This window comes from Tursiops truncatus, chromosome 18 (assembly GCF_011762595.2).
Source record: "Tursiops truncatus isolate mTurTru1 chromosome 18, mTurTru1.mat.Y, whole genome shotgun sequence".
Taxonomy (NCBI): Eukaryota; Metazoa; Chordata; class Mammalia; order Artiodactyla; family Delphinidae; genus Tursiops; species Tursiops truncatus.
This window is the reverse complement of record NC_047051.1, coordinates 65,322,087-65,346,067: the sequence shown is the minus strand read 5'-3', so window position 1 is coordinate 65,346,067 and position 23,981 is coordinate 65,322,087. Positions and strand designations below refer to the sequence as shown.

Sequence of the window (23,981 nt, the reverse complement as noted above, 5' to 3'; positions counted from 1 at the left end):
CAACTGGTGGTGGCTAGATGCCATAACAAGGAGGTCACTGCTGACTTTCCAGGTGCCAGTTTCTGTGGCACTTGCACAGGGGGAGGAGGGTGCCCAGCGCCTGGAGCTCCCTGGAGTATCTGAGGTCGCAAGAACACCGTGGAGCAGCCAGGAGAGTTGTTTTTTTTTTCTTCTTTTTTCTTATTATTTATTTTTCTGTGTTGGGTTTTCGTTTCTGTGCAAGGGCTTTCTCTAGTTGTGGCAAGCGGGGGCCACTCTTCATTGCGGTGCGCGGGCCTCTCACTATCGCGGCCTCTCTTGTTGCGAAGCATAGGCTCCAGACGCGCAGGCTCAGTAGTTGTTGCTCACGGGCCTTGTCGCTCCGCGGCATGTGGGATCCTCCCAGACCAGGGCTCGAACCCGTGTCCCCTGCATTAGCAGGCAGATTCTCAACCACTGCACCACCAGGGAAGCCCGCCAGGAGAGTTTTGAACCCCCTGTGCTCTGCAGGCAGATGGCCCCTGACCACCTGTGCGCTCCTGGGGAAGTGACCTTTGTGAACCCGAGGTTTGTGCACAGAATTGTAAGAGACCCAGGACAGTGGCGAGAACCTGCTTCTCCATCACTCTCCGTCCTCTCCTTTCTCTTCTGAGTGGAAGGAGAGAAACACAACAGGAATGTGGGAAAATGCCAGGGTGGGGGTGTGGGCCAGAGGAGGCACCAAAGGTAGGGGAGGGACGAGGGCATTAGCTCCAGGGGAGGCTCTGAGACCTGGGCCGACAGAAGGAGGGGAGCGACGGCAACCACCTGCTTTCCCGTTGGAGGGCAGGCAGGAAGAATGGGGCAGCTCTTGTGGCCCCTCCATCTCAGCCGGGGAGGAGGTGTTCCACCTGCTGAGACAGGCTGAGGTGGGACCTGCGATGTTGCCCACAGGAAGAGAGAGAAACCGAGGAGTGTCGAGCTGCCCAGGGGGCGCCACCTGAGCGGGACAGCGTGAACCTGCTCTGAAATGAATGATTTCTCCATCTATCCTTGGCAACCTGAGAGCAGGGGCAGAGAAAGGATGCTACCGAATTCAAAGGTCCAGGCCTCGGAGGTGGGACAAAAAGCAACACAAAGGGTGGAATTCTAACAAGAGGATGTGCAGAGGTGGCTGAAGCCGAGGAGGTGTGTGAAAGGGCTATACTTCTCTCCTTGCGGAAGTTGTATCTGTTATCCTGTGACTGGGTCTGAGTGCATCATGAAGTATCGTGTGTGTGTGTGTGTGTGTGTGTGTGTGCGCGCGCGCGCGCGTGCCCGTGCGCGCACACGCGGGCGTGAGTGATGTCAGAAGTGCGCACGGCTGGACTCCCCAGTCAAGAGGTTCTAGATCAGTCGTGGGCTCAGCACATAATAATCACATGTGATCTGCGAGTGAGTGAAGGCCAGTGGCTTCCCTCGGGTGCCAGTGAATAGCTGCGGAAGGTGCCGTGGGAGGTGCGCACGTGTCGAGAAGGAAGAGGCAGGTGTTGGAAGAGGCTGGTGGGCAGAGGCAGCTGATAGCTTCCCTGGTTGACAGCACTGGCCTGGGGGTGAACAGCGAGATAAGACCCAGGGACTAACTTAAAACAAATATTTATGGAGAAGCATTTGAGATAATGGTTTTCAGGTGAAAGGTAATAATGATGAGAGCATTCAAAGAGTTTATGCCTCGTGGCCAGTGTTACTTGGAGGAGGCTGGCATATCTGTGGATGGTGAATGGTGGCGCTGAGGAAAGGGCTAGAACACAGGCAGTTTGGCTGCAAAATCCACCAGGCCTCTGCTCCACCATTCTCTCCTCCAATTTAGAGCTTCAAGACCGCTGGATGGTGATGACTCCCAAATGTGTGTCCCTCTCTCCCCTCCTCCCTCCCTCCCTCCCTCCTCCCTCCCTCCCTCCTCCCTCCCTCCCTCCCTCCCTCCTTTCTCCCTCCCTCCCTCCCTCCCTCTCTCTGCTAGCCCACCTCCCATCCATTAGGAAGTTCCACTGGCCCTGCCTTTCTAATAGATCCAGAACCTAGGCCCTTCTCTCCACCTCCCCTGCGGGCACCTTCAACGACACCATTACCTCTCCTGTAAGTTAATGCAGTAACCTCCTAACGCTTGCCTCCTGCAGGCCCATCTCATATTATTCTGACAAATCCCGTGCAAACATAATCAGATCACATCACTTGTCTGCCAGACGCCTCCAGTGGCTCCCCACCTCCCGTGCGAGAAAGCCGAAAGCCTTGCGATAGCCCGTACTGACCTCCCGGATCTGCCCACACCTTCGCTGACCTCCTCTTCCCTTGTCCACTCCCCCTCAGCCACCCTTGCCTTTGGCTGGGCTTTGAGTGGCCAAACATGGGCCTGCCTGGGGCTTTGACCTGCTCTTCCCCTGCTGAGAATGTGCCTCTCCCAGATGTTCAGATATTAGCCTGGGGTAGGCCATTCCTGATGTGATATGGTTTCAGTCCTACCTCCTCACTCCAGCTCACCCTGCTTTATTTCCCTCCAGAGTCCTGATCATTATTTTACACTCACATATTCACCTACTTATCTGTTCGTGTTCTCCCCCAACCACAGTGTGATGTCCGTGAGGGCAGGGTCTGTCTGGATCTAGTGCAACACCAGAACTTTAGGACATGGTAAGCACGCAATAAATATCTGCTGAATGAGTGAGTGGCTGAATGCGCAAATAAGTGAAAGAATGTACTACACAGCTCACAGTTTGTACTGCCTTTATGGTTTGCTTTGTTCCATCTTCATGATGCGATTTGTAATATTCCTCAACCATTGTTCTTGCGGTTAGCCCTCTGGGACTCTGATTTCTTAGGTTTAAAAATGGAGAGGGTGCAACAATTTCGAAGGCCACTTCTGTCCTTCAAGTTCTGTGATTGTGCAGTGATTGGCAAGGCTGGTTTAAGGAGAAATGTATTTTTAGGAACTCTTCTGGAAATCTTATCAGCTCGGCTGGGTTTGGCCTAGATTTGTTAGCCGGCTGTTCGAGCCGGGGGATCTAACAGGAACATCAGTGCGGGGGTTTGGGGGGAGCCTCTGGGGAGCTCGTTGTGTTCCTGCTCCAGAGTTCAGATCCAAGGGGGCGTCCAGGCGGGGTGGAGAGGTGGCGGCTCTGTACTCAACACCCGGCAAGGAGCAGCTGTTGAAATACTTCAGCCCCAGGCTGCAAAAAGGACACAGATCTAGGTCTTGGGACCCCAGAGATTTAATTGTTCTTCTTTACATTTTCTCTTCTGAGAAAAGAACAGCACACAGAATGCTACTGTGCCCCCAGAACTCAGCCACACCCCAGCCCTGTCTTCACGGTGTGGTGGTGGGAGCTGCTCTGCTTTCAGACCTCCAGGAGGCTCTCGAATTTTCTGAATGGAAGCAATACTGGCTTCTGAAGGCTGTCAGCCGAAAAAGGTTGCTAAAAGTGGACGTGAATTTGTTTCTTGATAAGACTGGGGTCCAAGAGGCCCTGCGCCAGCCGCGGTATTCTCCAGCAAGTTAAGGCACAATTTGTGAGCCACACGGACCCTCAACACAGGGTACCCTGTGGGGTTAACGTATCTCTGAAGGCAAACCAGAGAGAGCGGGTTTTCCTCCGTCCTGGTCCCCTGAGCCAACGGCCATTGCTAGGTCCCATTCTTCTCGATGTTTGTAAGCTGATGTTGAATACGTCACAGAGAGGTTCTGCTGGGAAGAACCTTCCAGCTTTCCATTTTCTTTTCACATCCAACCCCACCCCACTAACTATGGGGAACACAATCATTCTGTCACAGAACCAGATATGGGGTATGTGGATTGGATGCTCCCAGGGTTCAGAAGATCCCAGAAGGATGCAGAGTGCTACTTGTTTGTTTGAACACTGTGGGAAAGATACCAGCAGGGTCAGGCATGCAGGTGATGGTATTTCATTAATATTTAACCAAATAAAAATTTCCCTACAGAGCACCATTTGACTTCAGCAGAAAAACAGAGCCCAGGAATTCAGGATCAGGGAGAGGTCAATCTATTAAAATTGGATTTTAGTTTTGTTGTCATTTCACTGACCCTAGAAGTTAAAAAAAAAAATCAACTTCCTGCCACACTTTTAAATATCGCCATTGACAAGGCACGACTCAAGTCGCAAGTACAAAGCAGGCTACAAAGATGGTGTGTCAACAGTTCCTCTTATCTTTCAGGAGATGGAGCTAGAATCGAGATCAACAACAAATATTTACTGCACTTAAACCGGGAGCTCTGAGTAATAAAGAAGGACAAACCTGGCAACCAAAGGGATATTCTGTAAAAATGTACGGCACTCTGATACGGGGCGTTATCAGGTCCCGTGATTCCTAATTGCTGGAGGCAGGTAGCATCCGCTCACGATTTGTTAAATCAAGCTCGCCCTCCCGTTCCTTCCTTCTTTTGTTGCCTCTCCGCCCAGACAGGGCGCTCCTCCGAGGCTAATCACCACTCTGGCTCTGCTTCCCCGCTGTCGCCAGTTGTCATTATTTCTAAGCGACGTCACCCTGTGCTGTGTCACCATGGCAACAGCGGGCCACCACTTTGAGGCGTGCAACAGGGAAATGAGAAAAGGAAAAATAGTCACGGGCTAAACCGCTCCTGGTCACGAGCAACTTCTGAGGTGGCAAACGTGTTTCTTCCCATTTTATGGAAGGGGAGACTGAGGAAGGGCTCAGGCTCTCCCGCATTCCTGTGAACGGAGGAGCAAAATGTAAAACCTGATGGCCACACCCATGGAGGTCACTCAGCCATTTCAACAAACAAAAAACAACAGAGAGGGTGGGTGCTTTGGTATTTTGTAGATGAACCAAAAGATCCCTAGACATCTATTTTAATGTACAAAACACTGCTGTCTTAACTACATCTTTTGCACATTTTTTTCAAACACACAATGCTTATTTCAATGTACGTAGTATTGCTTTCCCGGGTCTACCGACCTGTGGACTCACTCAGCTCCTTAGCTCTCCTCTGCCAACTGCATTTCTTTCAAAAACATCCATTTTCCTTTAAGAGATTTTTAAGAGACGTACTGCTGAGTCAGAAAACTAATAACCTGGTATAACCTGTCATACCACCCTCAGGACAAGCTCTCAAGTTACCTGTTCATTATTTTTCAAAATGATTTTTATCACCTGCGTTCCCATGTGCATACTTCAACTGCTCTTCTAATGCTGCTTATTCCTGAAACTGGTCTGTCCTCCTTCTCTAAGAGAACCAATAGCTTTGAATCAAACCAAATCTGACAAGATAAAATGAGAGAGAGGAAAAAAGAGTCTGAAAAACACCTTCTCTGGTATGCAGATCATCCCATGGTTACCCACTTACGCTCTTTGCCTATTCCAGTACCTGAAATGTTTTTTTTTTTTTTGGTCATTAACACTATGTATGAAAAAGCAACTTGTCCATGAAGTAGTGCTTTTACATTTAAAGTATGATTTTCCTAATGCAGTCTCTTTGTAACAGGGATGAACTTGGAAATAATTTTTATGATGCCAGTAAAACTTTATTGTGTAGATGTAAATGATGTTTTGCTTATTGGAATGGGTCTTCTTGGCAGCAATCAGAATGACTTTCTTAGAATTTAACAGAAGTGTGCATCTTAATGAGACATGGATGGTTGACTGAAATCCAGGCTTCTTTTTTTTTTTTTTTATGATTTTGCAAATCCAGGCTTCTGAGAGTCAAGAGATGCAGCTTACAAAACCACGTGCCCTTGAGACAGCCTTTAAACTTGAGAGTTCCTTTGCCCCATCAATAGTAGGTTGTTTCTAAGACTCTACTGATCAACTGTCTGTGAAAACATTGGAAGACTTAACACAGAACACTAGTGTGAAGATTTCATCCCTGGGGTCCTTCCGGAGCCATGGCAGGAAGATGGCAACTGACAGTGGAAACCTTGGTGAAGGCCAGTGATAACCCTGCAGCGCTTGGCAGAGATGATCTTGTTTGCATCGCTTTTCCCAGGAAGAATGACTCAGCAGCAAACATTTATTAGGCCTGGCTCCGTGCTCTTCACTGGGCCCGACATTATAACCAACTCCCCATCACCTCTGCTAACAGGTGTTCCCAGATCTCATCCAGCTTCGCAAATGCTAGTTCTGATATGTTCAAAGAAAACTGATAATAAAGGTCCCTGTCCCCAAGCCAGCAGTTTTAAGGGTTCACTCATATTTGTCTTAAGGTGATGCTTTAGGCTACTCAAAGGTGGCCTTCAGGAAAAGCACCACTCTGCTCACAAGAGCAGAAAGAAGATGGAGTGTTTGAACGCACAAGGCCATGGGTAGATTACGGACAAGTTGTGGATAACTGGCTCAGCTCTCCTCAGTCCCGACCAAAAACACAGTTAGCTCCTCAGGTTCCAGGCAGTTTCCAGAAGGAAAGGGCAACCAGTATTTCTTTTTCCAAAGTGGAAAAGTATAAAAGGTAAAGACCCTCTGATGTACTTGACTGCCCTTGCGGGGGTGGCCTAATTGCCTAATTGTCAGAAAATGCATAGGGCTGGGAGTCAGAAGAGATGTTAGTTTTTGCACAGTGACACGCTTGCCAGGAGATTTGGGGTGAGTCACAATCCCTCTGCAGGCCTCAGTGTATTCAGTTATTAAAAAAAAGGACCAAGCAGTGGTTTTCCAACTCGCGTGTGAGCAGCTACAGGGCCAAAGGTAAACATATAGCATAGTTTATGGAAGCATCAGTTTTACTTAAAAAGTTTTAGGGTAAAAGGGGTATGTAATTTTAAATTTTTTATACTAGAGCAGACATACATAGCAGATAGAAGGCAAGATTTAGAAGACTTTAGATAAGTAAGGGGACCTGGTCCATCAGTCCTTCTAAGCTTCAGGAGACCAACTCCTCTCTCCTTTGCTATCATGATGCCTCAGTGGAAAAACTTGAGAAATTCTGAACAACAGGGTCTCCAGGGCCGCTTCTACCTTTCACATCTAGTGTTTGTGTTTCTCGCCTAGTAGTGAGAGGGATCTTTAGGGAGATACCTGTCATCTAGTGGGGTTTAGTTTGTTACCTGCAGCAGAAACACAAAGTTCATTATAGCTAAAGATTTCATCTGAATCACTAACCCTCCTCAAAGAAAATATTACTTCTTACGGCCATTTGCTTGCCTAAAATGAGTATGGGGGTATACTCTGGACTTAGTGTTACCTTTGGGGCTGGGAAATCTAATATACCAATTAATTTACTACAGCATCAGGGTCAGCCAGAAGCACCTGGGCTGTTCACGTCGCTGAAAAGTGGTGTCCATTGCATTTCAGTTGTATTTGCTCACATTGGACAAGAGTCAATCTTGTTTTAAGAAATCCGTCAAATTAATTATTTACTTAATGATTTGCACTATGACCAAGGATAATTCGGTAATTAAAAAGCAGATCTGGAATTGCGGATCATTTTATATGCCTACATGTATAAGAATCAAATATTAGACGAAGGAGGACTAGGTTTAAAGTCAAAAGAAGTCAAAATGCAAGTTCAAATCAAATGTTTAGACTGAAAAAAATATTTTCAAAATAGAGGCCAGGGGCTTCCCTGGTGGCGCAGTAGTTGAGAGTCCGCCTGCCGATGCAGGGGATGTGGGTTTGTGCCCCGGTCCGGGAAGATCCCACGTGACCGTGGAGCGGCTGGGCCCCGTGAGCCGTGGCCGCTGAGCCTGCACGTCCGGAGCCTGTGCTCCGCAACAGGAGAGGCCACAACAGTAAGAGGCCCGCATACCGCAATAAAAAAAAAAAAAGAAAAAAAAAAATAGAGGCCAGTGTTTTTCAGAGGGTATTGTGGAAATAAGTTAGAGAGTTAGTTAATAATATTAGTTTCTCTTTTCCGGTTTTTTTTGGGTTTTTTTGCCGTACGCGGGCCTCTCACTGTTGTGGCCTCTCCCATTGCAGAGCACAGGCTCCGGACGCGCAGGCTCAGTGGCCATGGCTCATGGGCCCAGCCGCTCCACGGCACGTGGGATCCTCCCGGACCGGGGCACGAACCCGTGTCCCCTGCATCGGCAGGCGGACTCTCAACCACTGCGCCACCAGGGAAGCCCCCAAAAGAACATTTTTGTGTATCATTATTTCTTAAAGGGAGGATTAGCTAAAGGATTTTTTTTTAAATGAGTGTGAAAATTGGTAGACTTGGAGCACATTTAATTTTCTTGCATTTACTCATATAGCGCCAGTCTTTTCCCGACTGACAGACCTTGATGAGGATATAAGAAAATGGAGAGGGAGAAAGAGGCCTCTGGTAACGAATGAACAAGATCCACAAGTGATGTTTGCTTTTACTCACGTGTCACAGGTGTTTCTATCTCAAAGGTTGAAGTTTTAACTCATAAGCATATCATTAGAATGTAATAAGAACTTAATAACTATATACATTTCCACTTGACATCATTTAATCAAGTCATGTACTTTTGGGGGTACACTTATGTGAACAGAACTATACATTCCTAATAATTCTAGGCTGAGACTCTCTAGGGTTGGGATGAGATTTTCATTTCTTTGCTTTAAGCACAGGGTTCAATGAACAGTTGTTGAGTAGATAAATGGATGGATGGGTGGACGGATGAATGAATGGGACAAAACAAAACAAAAATTTTTGGTTCTCCTTATTTTAAATGTATATATCAGTTATATTTTCTATAAAGCAGGAAACTTTGTGCAATCAGTCTAAATGTACTAGCCTGAATTTTGTTTTTAATATCATAAAACTAATATTTATGAGATGTGTAAGGGTCTTAGATTTCAGTTAGCAAGATGACATATCTACTGCTGGTTGTATTATTAGTTGAAATTTCTCTGGGGAAGCTTGCATTCATAGCAGGATATAAAATAAAGAGAAACCTCTGTCACTAACTATTTGTTTCTGAGAATTTTCAGAAGATGAGCTGTTCATAATTTTCAGAAAGTCAAGAAATGGTGCAGCCGATACATTAATATGTAACAGGAATATATGGCATAACTATTGGAAAAGAGGAGAAAATGTTATCATCTTCAGATGATATGACTATATACCCAGAAAATTCAAGAGAATTAAATTTACTTCTCACAAGGAAAAAGTGAGTTCTGTTAAACTGCCAGAAATGAGACAACGAAATAGAGTTAAATGGAACCAATAGTTTTCTTGTTCTCTAGCATAGCGATAATCAGGTAGAATATATAATAGAAAAATATATCATTTATAATAGCTACATAAAACATAAAACACCTGGAAATAATGCTAACTGAAAATGTTTTAGACAGACATAAAAATTAACAAACTTTACCTGGAGATGTAAAGTAATATTTGAATAAAATTCAGAGATATTTCTAGATTAGTATTCTTATCATTTAAAAATATTAGTTCTTACAAAATTATAGATTCAACACAATTTTAATAAAATATTAAAAGGATTTTTTGTTGCTGGAAGAGGTCATTATGAGTATGAGAAAGAACTTAAAAATGATTTTGAAATTTGATGAAGAAATAGATGAGGGCAGAACAGAAATTTCTGAATAAGAATCATAATATATAGAATTGGTCTTAGTAGATGGATACATACACTATTAATCTAAAACAATCAAAAGAGTTTGTTACTGATGAAGAAATAGATAGATAAATCAATGAAATTGACTAAAAGTATCTTGAAAAAGATCCCAGTATACACTTAGGATCCAAGATAATAAGTATACAGATGGGAAAAGATGCCTTACTCATATTGAATAAGACTCGTTTAGAAAAATGGAAAAAACAAGAAAAAAATTAATTTGTAAACTCAACTTGTACTGTCCATCAAAATAAATTCCATGTTGACTTGATTAAAAAAGATAATCTACAAAAAGGCAAAAGAAGATATAGCTGAATCTTTAACCAAGAACAGGCATGCATGTCTTCCTAAGAATAAAAAAAAAAAAACCAACAATGTATACAAAGAAAACAAGGAAGAACAACAAAAAGGTCGATCTTTTACGGCTTTAATAGGCCTTCACTCGAAGCTTCTGAATTCTTAGTTCAGTGTCAGCTTGTATCTAACTTCCCCCGCAAAATCCCCAGTGAAATGACTAAAGGTTGGTTTAAAAAATATGGAAAAAAAACCCAACTTTAAGCAGAGTTAGAAATAAGGAAAGTGTGTCAGCCACATGTTTTGAAGCCTGTGCTACTACTAGTTATACTGAAAAACCCCAAATTATGCCCAGGAGCTATATTAAACCAAAAAACAAGAGTTCACTGATTTGTCTCCTTTGTGTAGTAGAAATAGCAACAGCAGTGGGGCTTGACTGAGTTGGCTACTTGGCATACAGGCTGAGCAATGGAAAAGTTGGGTAGAGAGAGTAACCCCTATGACAAGAAGCTGAGCAGAGGTGGCATATCCCTGGTGGGCACCCCCTGGCCACAGCTCTCTCTAACCTATACTGAAGCTGTACCACCACTGAACTCTACCAAACTGACATCAAGGCATTTTCTACTTAATATTTGACGAGAGAGTCTATCTACAGTCGGGTGGCAAGCAAGGAACTATACAAAGACTCCTCTGCCCTGTTTAAATAAGAAGAACCAAGCCTGGACAGACTTCTTTTCATTCAAGATGAATAAATGAATTAAAAAAAAAAGCAAAAATCTAGATATGCAACATAGATCCAATATGAGACCAAAGGAAAGATTCTGCAAACTAAAAAGAGGATCAAGCTTGAGCACTCAAGATTTATCATAAAAAAGTGGGAAATATTAAAACAGCATCTTGCTTTGTGTTTTCAGTAAAGTTCAGTAAAGCTCATCCTCTCTTCATGGACTTATGACATAGGAAAGGAAAGATGAGAAGCAAAGACAACAGACTGAATTGGAAAGGGACTGAGAGCTATCCAGAAATAAAAATGGTAGTTGATTGACATAAGAAAGGAATCTGAGTAAACCAACATTTCAATAGCAGATTACAAATCTTAATTTTATGCAGCAAAGAGCATTGTCGGTGTACAAAATGTAATCAATGAGGTGGAGAATACACGAGACACAGTTACACAACGTAGAGAAAAAGGAAAAAGATTAAAATGATCAGAGAGCTAGTGACGGATATGGAGGTCAGAAAACAAAGGTGCAGCTTAAGAATTATTAATGCCCCTGGTTGGGGGTGGGGGGTGGGAGAGAGAGAGGGAGGGAGGGAAACAAAATAGAAGCAATAATTAAAAGATAGAGGGGCTTCCCTGGTGGCGCAGTGGTTGAGAGTCCGCCTGCCGATCCAGGGGACGCGGGTTCGTGCCCCGGTCCGGGAGGATCCCACATGCCGCGGAGCGGCTGGGCCCGTGAGCCATGGCCGCTGAGCCTGCGCGTCCGGAGCCTGTGCTCCGCAACGGGAGAGGCCACAGCAGTGAGAGGCCCGCGTACCGCAAAAAAAAAAAAAAAAAAAAAAGATACAGGTAAGAAAGTCTTGGGAGGTTCAAAAAGGAGCTGAGAAAGAAGATCCAAAGAGAATTCAGTGTCGTAGGCAAAGCAATGAAAAGTCTGTGAACATCCTGGCAATTGTGAAGATAAAGGAAGATTTCTAAAATTATTACCCTTTCTGCTCAGAAAAGAGTTACCTACAAATGAACTGATTGGCTTCTGACTTCTCCTTTGCAGTACAAAACACTAAAAGTCAGTAGAAACATCTCTGTTGAATTTTGAGGGGAAAATTTATTATTCTAAATAATATACTCAATCATATTATCTTGCATGAAAATGAAAAATATTCTCAAATATGCAAGGGATCGAAAACTACAGCAGTTCCCAGGAATACTGGGATATATCCTAAAGGAACAAAATCAGGCACTGGGATTAAATATTTATGTATCAGGATGTTAATCACAGCATGATTTATGAAAACAAACAATTAGAACCAATGTAAATGTTAAGTGATGGGAAATGCTAAATAAATTATGGTACCTTCATATTATTGGACATTAAGCAACTCTTAAAAAAACATGTTTTCTAACAATGTAGAATGTCAGGTCCAAACGCTTAATCGTGTGATATAAATATTTTATATTTTCTTCTTTAGGAAGCAAATATTTTATTATCAGAAAACAAAACAAAAAACATTCTGAGACAAAAATTCTAAAAATGCCCCCTGGGCTTTTATGCTTGCAAACGTGTCACTTCCTCATTTAAAACTGAACAATAGGTCAAATGTTACGAAGATCTAGGGACAATCATTTAGAAAGTGTGGATACACTTTCCAGCCTGAATAGCCTCAAATGCAAGATAGTAGCAAGATAGGGAAATCACATTATTTTGCTAAGTCTAGACATATTTTCATGATTGTGAACTTTGCCCAGTTAGATGAGATAATAAGCATATCATATGTCATAGTCGGTCGTCCAAGTTGCTCAGCAGAAATTATAATAAGTGTTACTGAAAACTAAGTCACAAAGTAAAATACGGTTTAATATTTAAACAACTTGAGGTTAATTTGAATAATTCAAACTCACAGTGAGTGGGTCATGGTGGAGGAGGCTGGCCAACTTTTAAGAAAAGAGATTAGATGAAAGAATGAACAGAGTGACAATGGCTTGCAAATTGTAGCTTACTAATAATAGTAAAATTTGCATAACACTTTTCACAGAACTTGGAATAAAAATGTTAAATTATAACTGCTTGTTATTACTTCTAATAATAAGACATAACTAACGCAAAATTAACCGCTAAGGCACCAGATGAGACAGTTTTTTTTTTTTTTAGAAGATGTTGGGATAGGAGTTTTTTATTAATTAATATATTTTTGCTGTGTTGGGTCTTTGTTTCTGTGCGAGGGCTTTCTCTAGTTGTGGCAAGCGGGGTCCACTCTTCATCGCGGTGCGCGGGCCTCTCACTATCGTGGCCTCTCTTGTTGCGGAGCACAAGCTCCAGATGCGCAGGCTCAGTACTTGTGGCTCACGGGCCTAGTTGTTCCGCGGCATGTGGGATCCTCCCAGACCAGGGCTCAAACCCGTGTCCCCTGCATTAGCAGGCAGATTCTCAACCACTGCGCCACCAGGGAAGCCCGAGACGGTTTTAACATTACATTTAGGCTATGGCTCCACCTTCTCCTTTGATTTTATAAGATTTTAGAAAAACAGAGAGGGAATTCTAAGAAAAAAAGAAAGGTATCTGAATTTTATTATTCTTAACGGCAGTAATGAACATAGGGTTTCCTTTTGTGTTTTAAATGGTTAAAGATATTAGGCTATGGTTTGATCTCTTTGGGAACTCATAGCACATATTTTTAGAAGGGTTGGCTAAGGTTTGGAATGAAGCATGAGTCTGTGGTACGGGGGACCCATAATCACTGTTCATGCTTTAATCAACTAAGCTATTCAACCACGTACAAGAACCTCAAACATGACGATGAAATATTATGAAGAGCAAATTGTTCTGTAAAGAGTAAATAATTACACGTTAAATCCAGCAGTAATAAATATAGGAAGGAATATTTGCCGAGAAACATCGTTTCTAGTTCCACATAAAAACATTAAACTAGAATGTGACTGCCTGAAGATAAAATATTTTAAGTTGAGAAAGTGTGATGCAGGATTTGCCATATGTGCTTTGATTCAAACTAAATGTGTCCTAGATATGGGTGCACCTAGAGTTTAGGGTAAAAGTTACAAGTAGAGCAATTGGTCAGCAGATCCAAATATTAATTGCTTATAAACTATTTAAAATAAAAATAATGCAACTGAATCAAAATGTGATTAAAATATAGGGTAAGTGACATTGGCTTTTTTAAAGCTTTCTGACTAATGAATGAAGTAAAGAAATCATCTAGAGTTCTAAACAGTTTTCATATAAGCAACACCACTGCCTCAAAAACCACGACATTTTACATCTGAATCCACAGATGAGTATCCCAGATTGATTAACTTCAACCGATCAACAAAGAGGAACAGATATGAGAGAGATGACGCCTTCCCCGAGAGCTCTGAGAAGAACCATAGTCACGTTTTCCTAGAATGAAAAGCTAGTGGTTTTCTGTCCTAGACCTTAGAACGTATATCTTTTCTAGTCCCTCTTTCAAAAGACAATTCAATCAAAAGACAATCTCGAATTTTTTTTTTTTTTTTTCTTTTTGCTGTACGCTGGCCTCTCACTGTTGCGGCCTCTCCCGTTGCGGAGCACAGGCTCCGGACGCGCAGGCTCAGCGGCCATGGCTCACTGGCCCAGCCGCTCCGCGGCATGCGGGATCTTCCCGGACCGGGGCACGAACCGGCGTCCCTTACGTCGGCAGGCGGACTCTCAACCACTGCGCCACCAGGGAAGCCCAACAATTTCGAATTTTAAAAATCAAGGCAGCATACCATTTTAAAGAAAAAAAAAATCTCCGCCTGTCTTCTGAGGGCTTTTGTATTATTAACATCTAGCCAGGATTCAGGTGCCTGTCCCTCCTAATACTGTTGAACATAAAGAAACGAGTAAAGCAGACTGCAGTCTTTAATGAATCCTCTTTTTGAAGAAACATGGTGGGCAATCTTAGAGCTCTCTTCATGTCTTAGTTAAAAGCTTCAATATAATTATTGTCATTAGTATCATCAACTGTCATTCACACAGAATTTTATACAGTGAATGAGGAGCCTCCAGCATGCACTATCTCATTAAACTTCAGACGTGGACAATACGTACTCAAAGGGTTGGTCTGGAGATTGTCAGCCTGCACAATAAGGAAGATTTCCAATTACTAGTTTCATTATTTAGGCTACTCAACACTTTCTTCCCCAGATTACCGGTAGCAATCTCATTGTGACCCCATAAGTGATTCAGATTCATGATTGCTCCTGTGCTATTTACAGAACAGCAATAAGTATATTAAGAAAATCTACTGGCTTTGCGATAAAGCTGACGGTAACCAGCTCATAAAGTTGATATCTATGTCCTTCAGCAGGAAGGAAAAATCCCATCTGGGGGAGCCTGTCCTGTGGTGTGGTTCGGTACAATAGCTCTCTTTTTCTTTACAGGGTCAAAAATTCAGCAAAAGAAATTAATAAAAAGCCTTCTCAGAGGAAAAAAAAAAAAAGCCTCTCTCCCTACCACCAAAGCCGCTGCCCCCTCCCACCAAAAGACAGAGACAGTGAATTTTAGAAACAGGAGTTTATTCACAGTGCTTAACTAACAGCAGACTTCTTCTGGATTAGAACTGCAATTTGCCTACTGTATAAAATGTCAGGATGATATTCTAGTTCCTTACACACGCTGCTGATTTTATTGTATTCCTTACAGTCTCTATCCTCCTATAAAAATTTCCCCTTTCTAGGTTTAGATAATTTTCTAACACAAAGAGTAGGCATTCACATTTTCTTTTTGAAATAAAAAGGCAAAGTGGTTTGCAATAAACATTTGAAGTTCAGTAGGGCATTAGTCCACAAATATAGATGTATATATATGAATATGTGTATGTATACGGAGAGAGAAATAATAGTAACCAACATTTACTGAGGGCTCTCAAAATGCTAAAGTTATAAAACTCTTAGTAGTCAATACATTAAAACATCACTGCTAAAGTCCTGTTTAAAAGTTAGGATGAGTGGTTATGTTTAGATTCTGAACTCCAAACAGAAATTTCGACCAGTTTTAGAGTCTGGCTCCACTGAACTAACAGTCTACATGTTCTAAACCTCACTTTTCTTATCTATAAAATGAGGCAGTATTATGAAGCTCTCAGGGCAGTGAGGAGCATTAAATCAGAAAAAAAATTTAACATTTTGAAAGTAATTGTCAAAGTGCCTAGAACATAGCAGGAGCTTTAAAAGAGTTAGTTCCTTGCCTCTGTTCTGTTCATTATGTTACTTAACCTAGAAATGAAAGAAAATTGTGCTGCGCTGCGGACCTGGCCCTGAGTTTCCGATTTGTTTTAGTGGAGGGAAATAAGCACTTGTTCACTTTCTTTCAAAAACTGCAAGAGTAATGACTACAGATTAAACTATACCAAAATATCAGAATATCATCTCAAAGGGCTCATTCCTGTGTTAACTGCTCCCCACCCTACCCCTAATATCACATTCAGGAGAAAGGAGTGAAAGAAGAGTTGCAGGATAATTCTGTTTCCTCAAACTTAGTAAAAATAAAAACGCATTTTACAGAGCTACATTTAGTAAATGCAACTTAATTTTCTTAGAGTTTCAGTGAGTTAGGATAGTTCAATGGCTACCACCCTTGCAGAAAGAACCTTTGATGGCGGGATTTTGGAGACACACAGAAACTGTGTCACCTGCAGCATGGAAGTTACTACCGTTTTGCGGTCTATTCCGGAGCTGACTGTTGTGAGAATTCCAACTTTCTAACACTTCAGAAAGGCCTACGCCAGGCTAACAAATGGACGTCACTCAGGTTCCTTCTGGCCACCTTTCCCATCCACAGCAGGCATGACCAATTGATCCCAGTGCTCTTCCCCTGTGGATCTGCACTTGGCACTCCAAAATTTCTCAAAACAAGTTTCTAGGCAGGCAGCCACCACCCACTGATTAGAGTTCCCTTGTGAGTTGGAACCACCCCGAGGCTAGGCTAAAGGTTACCTTTGAACTACTTATGAAAAATGGGGGCAGAGGGTGCGTGCTTGCTGAATAAATTAACTGTCTTAACGTAATTCTAATGGGAATATTTACCCTACTTAGGAGACCAAACTTCTCAGACATTTCATTACCGTTCATTTAGATATAAATACCTGTAATACTACTTATAAACCATTCTTATCTCTTCATTAATAAGAGCTTCTTAAGAGCCATTATGAGATAAAATAGTCTTGGCCAGCTCACATCGCTGTATGTCGCTGTAATTAATAAAAGGGTACATCTTTATGAATAGTCTATAATTCAGGCTCTTCCATAATTAGACTGAAATGAAGTTTTATTATATTTCAATTTCATTTCCTATAATAGTGGATAAATGTAAGCCTACCCCAGCGCAGACCTGGGGTGTCTTTCACCCAGATAAGCCTCTGTTTTTATGAGCAGTGTAAAGATGTACCGAGAGCTGATTTCTTCAAAACAAGCACTGTGAAACAAATGTCTGATTCTTTGGCCAGCGTGCATTAGTGGCAAAACAAACAGGCCATTCTATCTGTGGCAAAGAATGAGATTGCAAAGTCAATGAGGAACAAGGCGCATTGTCAGCTGGTCTACATTGTAAAACCAAAGGCACAAAAGCGCTGTTAACACATGAAAAAGCCAAAGTTTCACGGTTCTCAGTGAACTTCAATGGTTGGTGGGATCATCCTGAATTTAAGTTGACTTGTCTCTATTTAGTTTCCATATTTTCCTTACCAGAGGACACGTTTCCCTTTCTGATCATGATCTACTCAGCAGTATTATTGGGTACTGGCCTCTTTTTCTCTCTGTATCTCTCAATTTGTTGCTCTTAAAATTATAGCCTGTGTGTATTCAGGACAGCTAAAAAAAAAGTCAACATGTTTGAAACGCAAGCGAACAAATTTACTGCAAATATTTTCATGAGTGCGGGTTTTTCTCTGGGCATGTGGTAATATTTGAAATAAATTAAACACAACTAAAGAATCACATTGGAATTCTGCAAGCATTTCCATGACCTAACCCTGTAATGCTAATGCCTTTAAACTATGAGGAATTTTGAAACCACCGTTATCCAATGTCATGTGAGACGAATTGTTTTTTTTTTTTTTTATTTCGTCATTTTTAGCCAGCGGGGAGGGCAGGAGACGGTCCACGCTGTGGCCAAGAAAAAGGGTGCGGTTCCTTTTCTTGCCTTTTTGATGGTGTGGGAGATGATGGTGTAGGGAGAACAAGCAGGAATCTGCGGAGAAGTTTTACTTCGACCCTTTTCCCCTGCTGTTTCTGATGAATGATAACAAAACAAGATCTAGGCTGGAGGACAAAAATCTCCCTAAATATCTAGCCCTATCCATGCTGAATAAAATAGTCTTGTTTTTGTGCATCTGCATCATGCTATCTGCTGCCATATTAACTCTTAATTCATGTGTTTTTCCCTTGAAGGGTAGGAGGAAAGAGGCAAAAAAAAAAAAAAAAAAATCGAACTGCCTAGTAGTTGTAGCTTATAGACAAGACTTGATAAGCCCCAGAAGCCACTAATTAGAAGGTGCATGCTAATTAGGAGACTGTGACAGCCTTCTCCCCTTTCCTTGCTGGCTGTCATTGGGTGCATCCTACAAGGTCCCCGATCAAATGTCCCTTCTTGGAAAGTCATTCCCTACCCTGTCCCCCATCCCCACTGCCCCAGAGAGCCACTCTCACTCTCCCTGACCACTGTGACCCCCTCTCATGTCCTTGAAGTTGACCTTGTTGTTGTTGAGTCTGGCTTGAACGTGAGCCAGCTGAGCCCAGGTGCCAGGCTAACCCCTGTTTCTAGCTCAGCACCCAGAACGGCGTCTGGGTACTCGCCTAGGGTCTGTTGACGGATTGACCAAATAAATAAATGATCCAAGAGCAGTTCCTAAGAAAATTTAAGGGCCTTAATTTTCCATCCTCCAGAGTGAACTGAAAATCAATTTACCTAAGCTGCAGTGAAACTTGATGTGTTCAAGGAGCACTGTCTTGTGATCAACTTTCTCTCCTCCATCCACTGTCCACGCCTGCTACTGGCCACTGCTGCAGACAGTCACGTGGGGGAGGATGGAGGACAGAAGGATTGGGGTGGTGACACTCTGAGCTTGCGCCTAAGCTCTGGGGATCGAGGTGGAAACGGATGGAGACTCCACCACAGGAGCGCATCCACTCAGGCAGGGGGAGGGGGCCAGGCCGTGTGTTGGGTGTGGAGCCCTTAGTGTTAGACTAAGGAGACTCAGTCTTCTCTCATTTCTCCTTCCACCAGCACCCTTTCAGAAGATGACGTCAGTGGAAAATGACTCCATAATACATGCCACTTATAGTAGCATCCCCACAGACCCAAGCTTAACTGTACTCGAGCTGTCAATCAAATAACACAAAGGTGAAAAAAAAACCAAGTTCTGCTATTCTGTGCTTTTTTAACAACACTTAGGTGCCCCACCCCAGGGGCTCCAGGGACCAGGGAAATTCCTATTTCTTATTATGTTTACTGGAATGAATGATCCTCTTCTAGACCTTAAAGTCCTTGGGAACTGGGAATGTCATATACATTTCTATGTTCCCCGCGGGGTCCGGCACAAGCACCAGGCCAGGCACCAGGCTGTATCCTGCAAAATCAAAAGCTCACGGTCAGGATTGTGTTTTTGGGTAGAAGACGGCAGGAAGCAAGCCTGTTGATGTTACTATTGTCTAACTGAGGGGCGTGGATGTAATATCCCCCTGAGCTGATCAAGGGGCCTCATCCTGGTTGGCCTGACCCACCCCAGGGAGCCAACAAGGGCCCTGTAGAGAGGTGGCCCCGCAGGGCACAGGCTATGTCTCAGTTGGCTGATGGACCCTGAAGAATGAAGGAACTTTACCTACGTGCCTGCTCCCCGCTCTTTCCTATCTCCAAACACCCCAAAGCACAAGGAGGACCATAAGAAAATGCCTTTTAGGTTTCCAAGGATACTTTTCGTAATCGAAGTCTCTGGAGGTCCAGGAAAGTGGGTGGTTTTGCTAAAGTCCTACCCATTTCACTGCAGCCAACCCTGGGTAGAGAAAGACACACCTTCTCCAGGTTGTGGGAACGCAGGCCTTTCCTGGTAGCTCCAGCAGGCATCGGAAGTGTCCTGAATCAGGCAGTTTCCTTTCTGTGGAGCCCCGTGTGTGTGCACAATAAGAGCTCATTTCCTCCTATTGGCTTTTGTTTAAATGGTTGCCTTTGATATGGGATGTGTTCCGTTCTCCTTCGAAATTATCTAAATCCAGGCATCCTTCTCGACTCAGGAGCCACTCCAGTTGGAGTCAGGCCTAACTGGTTTAACTCTAATGGCCTTTCCCTCCCTCCTGCCTTAGATTAAGCAGTTAAGTGCCTGGGGCCCTTAATCCAAACAGAGTTACAGTTAGGGTTCTCCACTGTGCGCGCGCGTGTGTGCATGTATTTTCAAGATAGGCATGCGTGTGTATGTCTTAACACCTCAGTGCAATTGCTAGCTACCAATCCTCCTCGTTTTGCTTGCTTTCTATAGCATCTGCGGACAGGCACACAGTTGGGTTTTAATCAGTACATTCTGAATGGAGGGAATGAGTCTTTTGAAAATGATTCACAATGAATTTGAAGATTTGCAGATATACCGAGCTGAAGCTAAGCCTTTTCTATCCCAGAGTATCATAAAATTCTCTTTGCACTCCAATTCCTGTTTTTGAATTTCTTTTTCACTTTTCTGTTATTTCTCCCTGTGTGTCGATCAAATGGACTCTGTACCACACTTCTTTCCTCCTGTTTGTGTGTGACCCAGATCTCATGACCTAGAGCACCAGCAAGCATCTAACTTGTGAAAATACTTCTGCTGTTGATGGCTTCTAAGTGGGAAAAAAAAAAAGGACACGTGACATTGAGCCTTGCAACACAGGCAACTGGGTTACTACATCCAGGAAGGAAGGAGCACATGGTTGCAGGAAACACCTTGGAGCAGTCCTTGCTTATTTATTCCCTAAGCAACAAAGAGTCAACCTTTCCTCAGGGACCAAAGGGCCAGAATGGACTGGCAGATGTCAGGAGTGTAACCGGGCCTCAGAGGAAATTCATTCATTCATTCATTCATTCATTTCCAAAAGTTTAAGTTCAGGAATTTAGTCTCCACGTGAGCCAGTTACCATCTACTTCAATGACCTAAAAGCAGCCTGAGTGGGGACAGAATCAACTTTATCTTTGCCAAAACAGCTCAAGGCACGGGCAATCACAGAGCTGGGCTAAGGGCTCCACTTTCACACACACGCTGCATGAAACTTCTTGAAAGTGGCTCAGTCCTCCTGTTTTCAAAAGCAACAGCATTCCTTCAGTCCAGGGTAACATGCTCCAGTGTCTCACCATCCTTACCAAATATAAGCCTTCCCCAAAGTCCGGTATAGCATTATTTTGTAAACTATAAAGGCTTCTTGAATTTTGCTGAGAAAACAGTGCAGTCTGTGAGTGATAGCAAGACTCTAAGAAATTGCAGAAATAGTCCTGGTGAAGCCCCTACCCTTTCTGGAATTGTCTAGAGGTTACGTAGCATTAATTGGAGATTAGTCCTCAGTAGCTTCACGTTCACCCAGAGAACGATACCCAAATGTTCTGTATTGAGTGTTTATTCTGTGCCGTAGGGAAAGTTCTTTATATGGGTAATCTCATGCAATCCTAACCGCCACCCCAAGACGTATTACTACCCTCATTTTAAAGACGAGAAAGCTGAGATTCAAATACATTTTGTAATTTGCTTGAAGTTGCGCATCTAGTCTGTGGCCCCGCCGTAATCTGAATGCAGGGTTTGAATTGTCTCTTAACCTCTGTGCCAGGAGGTCTGTCAGTCATTTGTGTTCAAATCACTCTGTGGTTTTACAATAAATGCAGATTCCCGGGCCCTGCCCCAGACGTCCCAGGTCAGAACCTCAGAGGCCGAGGCCTAGGAATCTGTCATCTGTTTTAGTTTTTTAAACAAGCTTTCCAAGAGTTTGTGCAGCCAATGAAACCAGGGTTTGGAGTAACTGGAAAGGGCTTTTGAAATGGGTTCAGAAAGAAAACACAACTTCTTTCTTCTCCTGAGGTTAGAGTTGGGTGGGGCAGCGAATGTAGTGCAGACATACGACCTTGTCCCAGTGGCTACAAGAGCTCATTGTGGCCTGGACTGTGGGCATGTTTCTCTTTTCCTTAGTTTTCAAGTGGCCCCCAAGCGCGAATAAATAGGCCAAATCCATTTTGTGAGATGTGCTGTACGTTTTGTGCAGCTAAGCATAATCAGAAGTATCTGTCCTACAGCAGCTAAGCAACTAAAACGTATTTGCAAAGTCAGGGCACTCCGGATAACTCCCCAGTTGATACATTTCACCCTTCGTCTCTCTCTGCCCGTTGTCTTCATCAGCAAAACTTCTTCTGTGAAGTTTCAGTGAAAAAAGAGCCCTAGCTGAAGGGGTCAAGGTTTAGCTGGCCCCTCTCCAGTACTAAACGACAACTTCATACAAACGTGCACAATCTCTGGGGGGAAATGCATTCTCTCTGTGTCTGTGATAGAAACTTCTGGGTGTATTTGGGTGGATGATGGACTGTGTATTTCTGTAACTATGACTCGTGGCTAATAATCATCTCTAGAAAGGCCTGCCTCGATTATAAAATATTTTAATCATTCAATCGTGTCCCATAAACATTTATCGAACACCTACTTCTTACCAGACATTGGTTCAAGTTTAAATTGCACAAGGATTACTAAAATAAGGGGCTTTAAAGATATTCCACATGTGATATCTCTATTGACAGATTGTTACTTCAGAAAAGAGTGCTAGGCCCACGGATTGTCTTTTTGCTGAACCCAGTGAGATGAAGGAAAAAGCTAAGGAGAATGAGTAAATAACAAAGCAACAACTGAATAACATTGGTGCAGCACTTTAGAAAGAAGTGGCAGTCACTGCATTTTAGTTAAGCCTGCAGTAACGCAAAGCTCATCTTTAATTAATAATTGCGGATCAATGCAGTATATTGGCCTCACCCCACGATGGTTATTTTGAATAGAGCAGGATTCATCTCACGGCAAAGGCCTCTCGGAGTCTCCCTGGGAAGCATTTAGACCTCAACTTACACCTTCCTTCAAATATGTCTGACGTTTCCCCCCCTTCCTTTTACAGCAGAATCAGACCTGTTCCCTACAGATTTTCACAAATGATTTCTCCCTGGTGGTCTCAGCCCATCTATCCCCCTGCAGCCTCCTCGGGCTTCAAGCAGCACCAGGTGCCAACAGCCAGCCCAGCCCACCTTCCGACAAACCTACACAGTCTTATCTTAACCCTGCTTCTCCTCCACTTACTTCCTCTCCTTTGATTGCTCTAAATACTCCACACCCCCTCCCTGAAGATTTCGGCTTTCCACTCTCCCGGTACCTGGCTGTTCAGCTGCCCAGTCACCACTCTCTGGCATTATTTTCCATTATCACCTGGTTTTAGGAAACCGTAATTCAAAACACATTCATACTGTACCATTGATCGGTGTTATTTCTAGGACGTAGTAAGTCCCCTACACATGAACCTTCAAGTTGCGAACTTTCAAAGATGCGAACGTGTGTGCCGTCAGCGTCAGGCGTGAGCGACATCGCAGCTCGCCCTCCGTCTCCTGTTGCTGACGATCCTTCAGCTCTACCGTCTCCCCCCTCCTCTCCCTCCTCCAGTCAGTAACTCTTCTTGCCTGTTCCCTCGATGCCAGCCCTTGTACCCCAATTGTTGTACCATACTACTGCACTTTTCAAGATGCTGCACTGTAAGATTTTAAATGTTTTATTTTTTTGTGTTTGTTTGTTTTTTATGTATTATTTGTGTGAAAAGTATTATAAACCTGTTACAGTACAGTACTATATAGCCAATCGTGTTAGTTGGGTACCCAGGCTAACTTTGTTGGACTTAACGAATGTGCTCTCAGAGCGGAGCTCGTTCGTATGTAGGGGACTTACTGGAGTGAATAGACTGATCTCTTCTCACAGACCCAAAGGCAAAGGGAGACACCCTGAGGCCCACACACCTGTTCCAAGGAGCACCTGCCCTCTGAAATGCTCTTGACGCTGGATTTCTTTGCCAGCGGGAGTGTGCCTAGGAAATCCCGTTAAACGTAAACCTTCCCCAAGCCTGTGCCATCTACCGTCTTCTAGATCACACTCGCTTCCTTAGGGATCTCAACGCCTTTTGTGGGTGCAGATACCGCTCCTCTGTGGATGCATCCCAAATGTACATTGAGCTCTGCACTCCACGGAAGCCACGACCCACACTTCCACGAGGACGTTCCAACTTCACTTCAAGCTTCTGATGACCGGAACCAATCTGATTCCCTCCCCCACGCCTTCTGGGGAGCTTCTGTCATTGGCATCATGAATGTTCCTGCAACCTCACTTCATGGACTCCCCCCTTTTCCCTCGGCTTCCACAAGTCCTGCCCACGATCTTAGGACGCTGCCGCTGTACCGGTGCATTGCCTCCTGCGACGTTGCA

The 23,981-nt window shown here is 43.6% G+C and overlaps 1 protein-coding gene and 1 long non-coding RNA gene across 14 annotated transcripts in view; one reads left to right on the top strand and one right to left on the bottom strand.

The window, feature by feature from the left end:
• The window catches only part of LOC109547599 (uncharacterized), a 166,451-nt gene extending 158,938 nt beyond the window's left edge, over positions 1–7,513 (top strand). The window contains exon 4 of the long non-coding RNA XR_012327742.1: positions 5,660–7,513. This is a non-coding gene — a long non-coding RNA (uncharacterized lncRNA). The remainder of the gene's footprint in view (positions 1–5,659) is intronic.
• MBNL2 (muscleblind like splicing regulator 2) overlaps positions 1–23,981 on the bottom strand; it is a 151,615-nt gene that overhangs the window by 112,308 nt on the left and 15,326 nt on the right. The gene's annotated exons all lie outside the window — the stretch shown is intronic.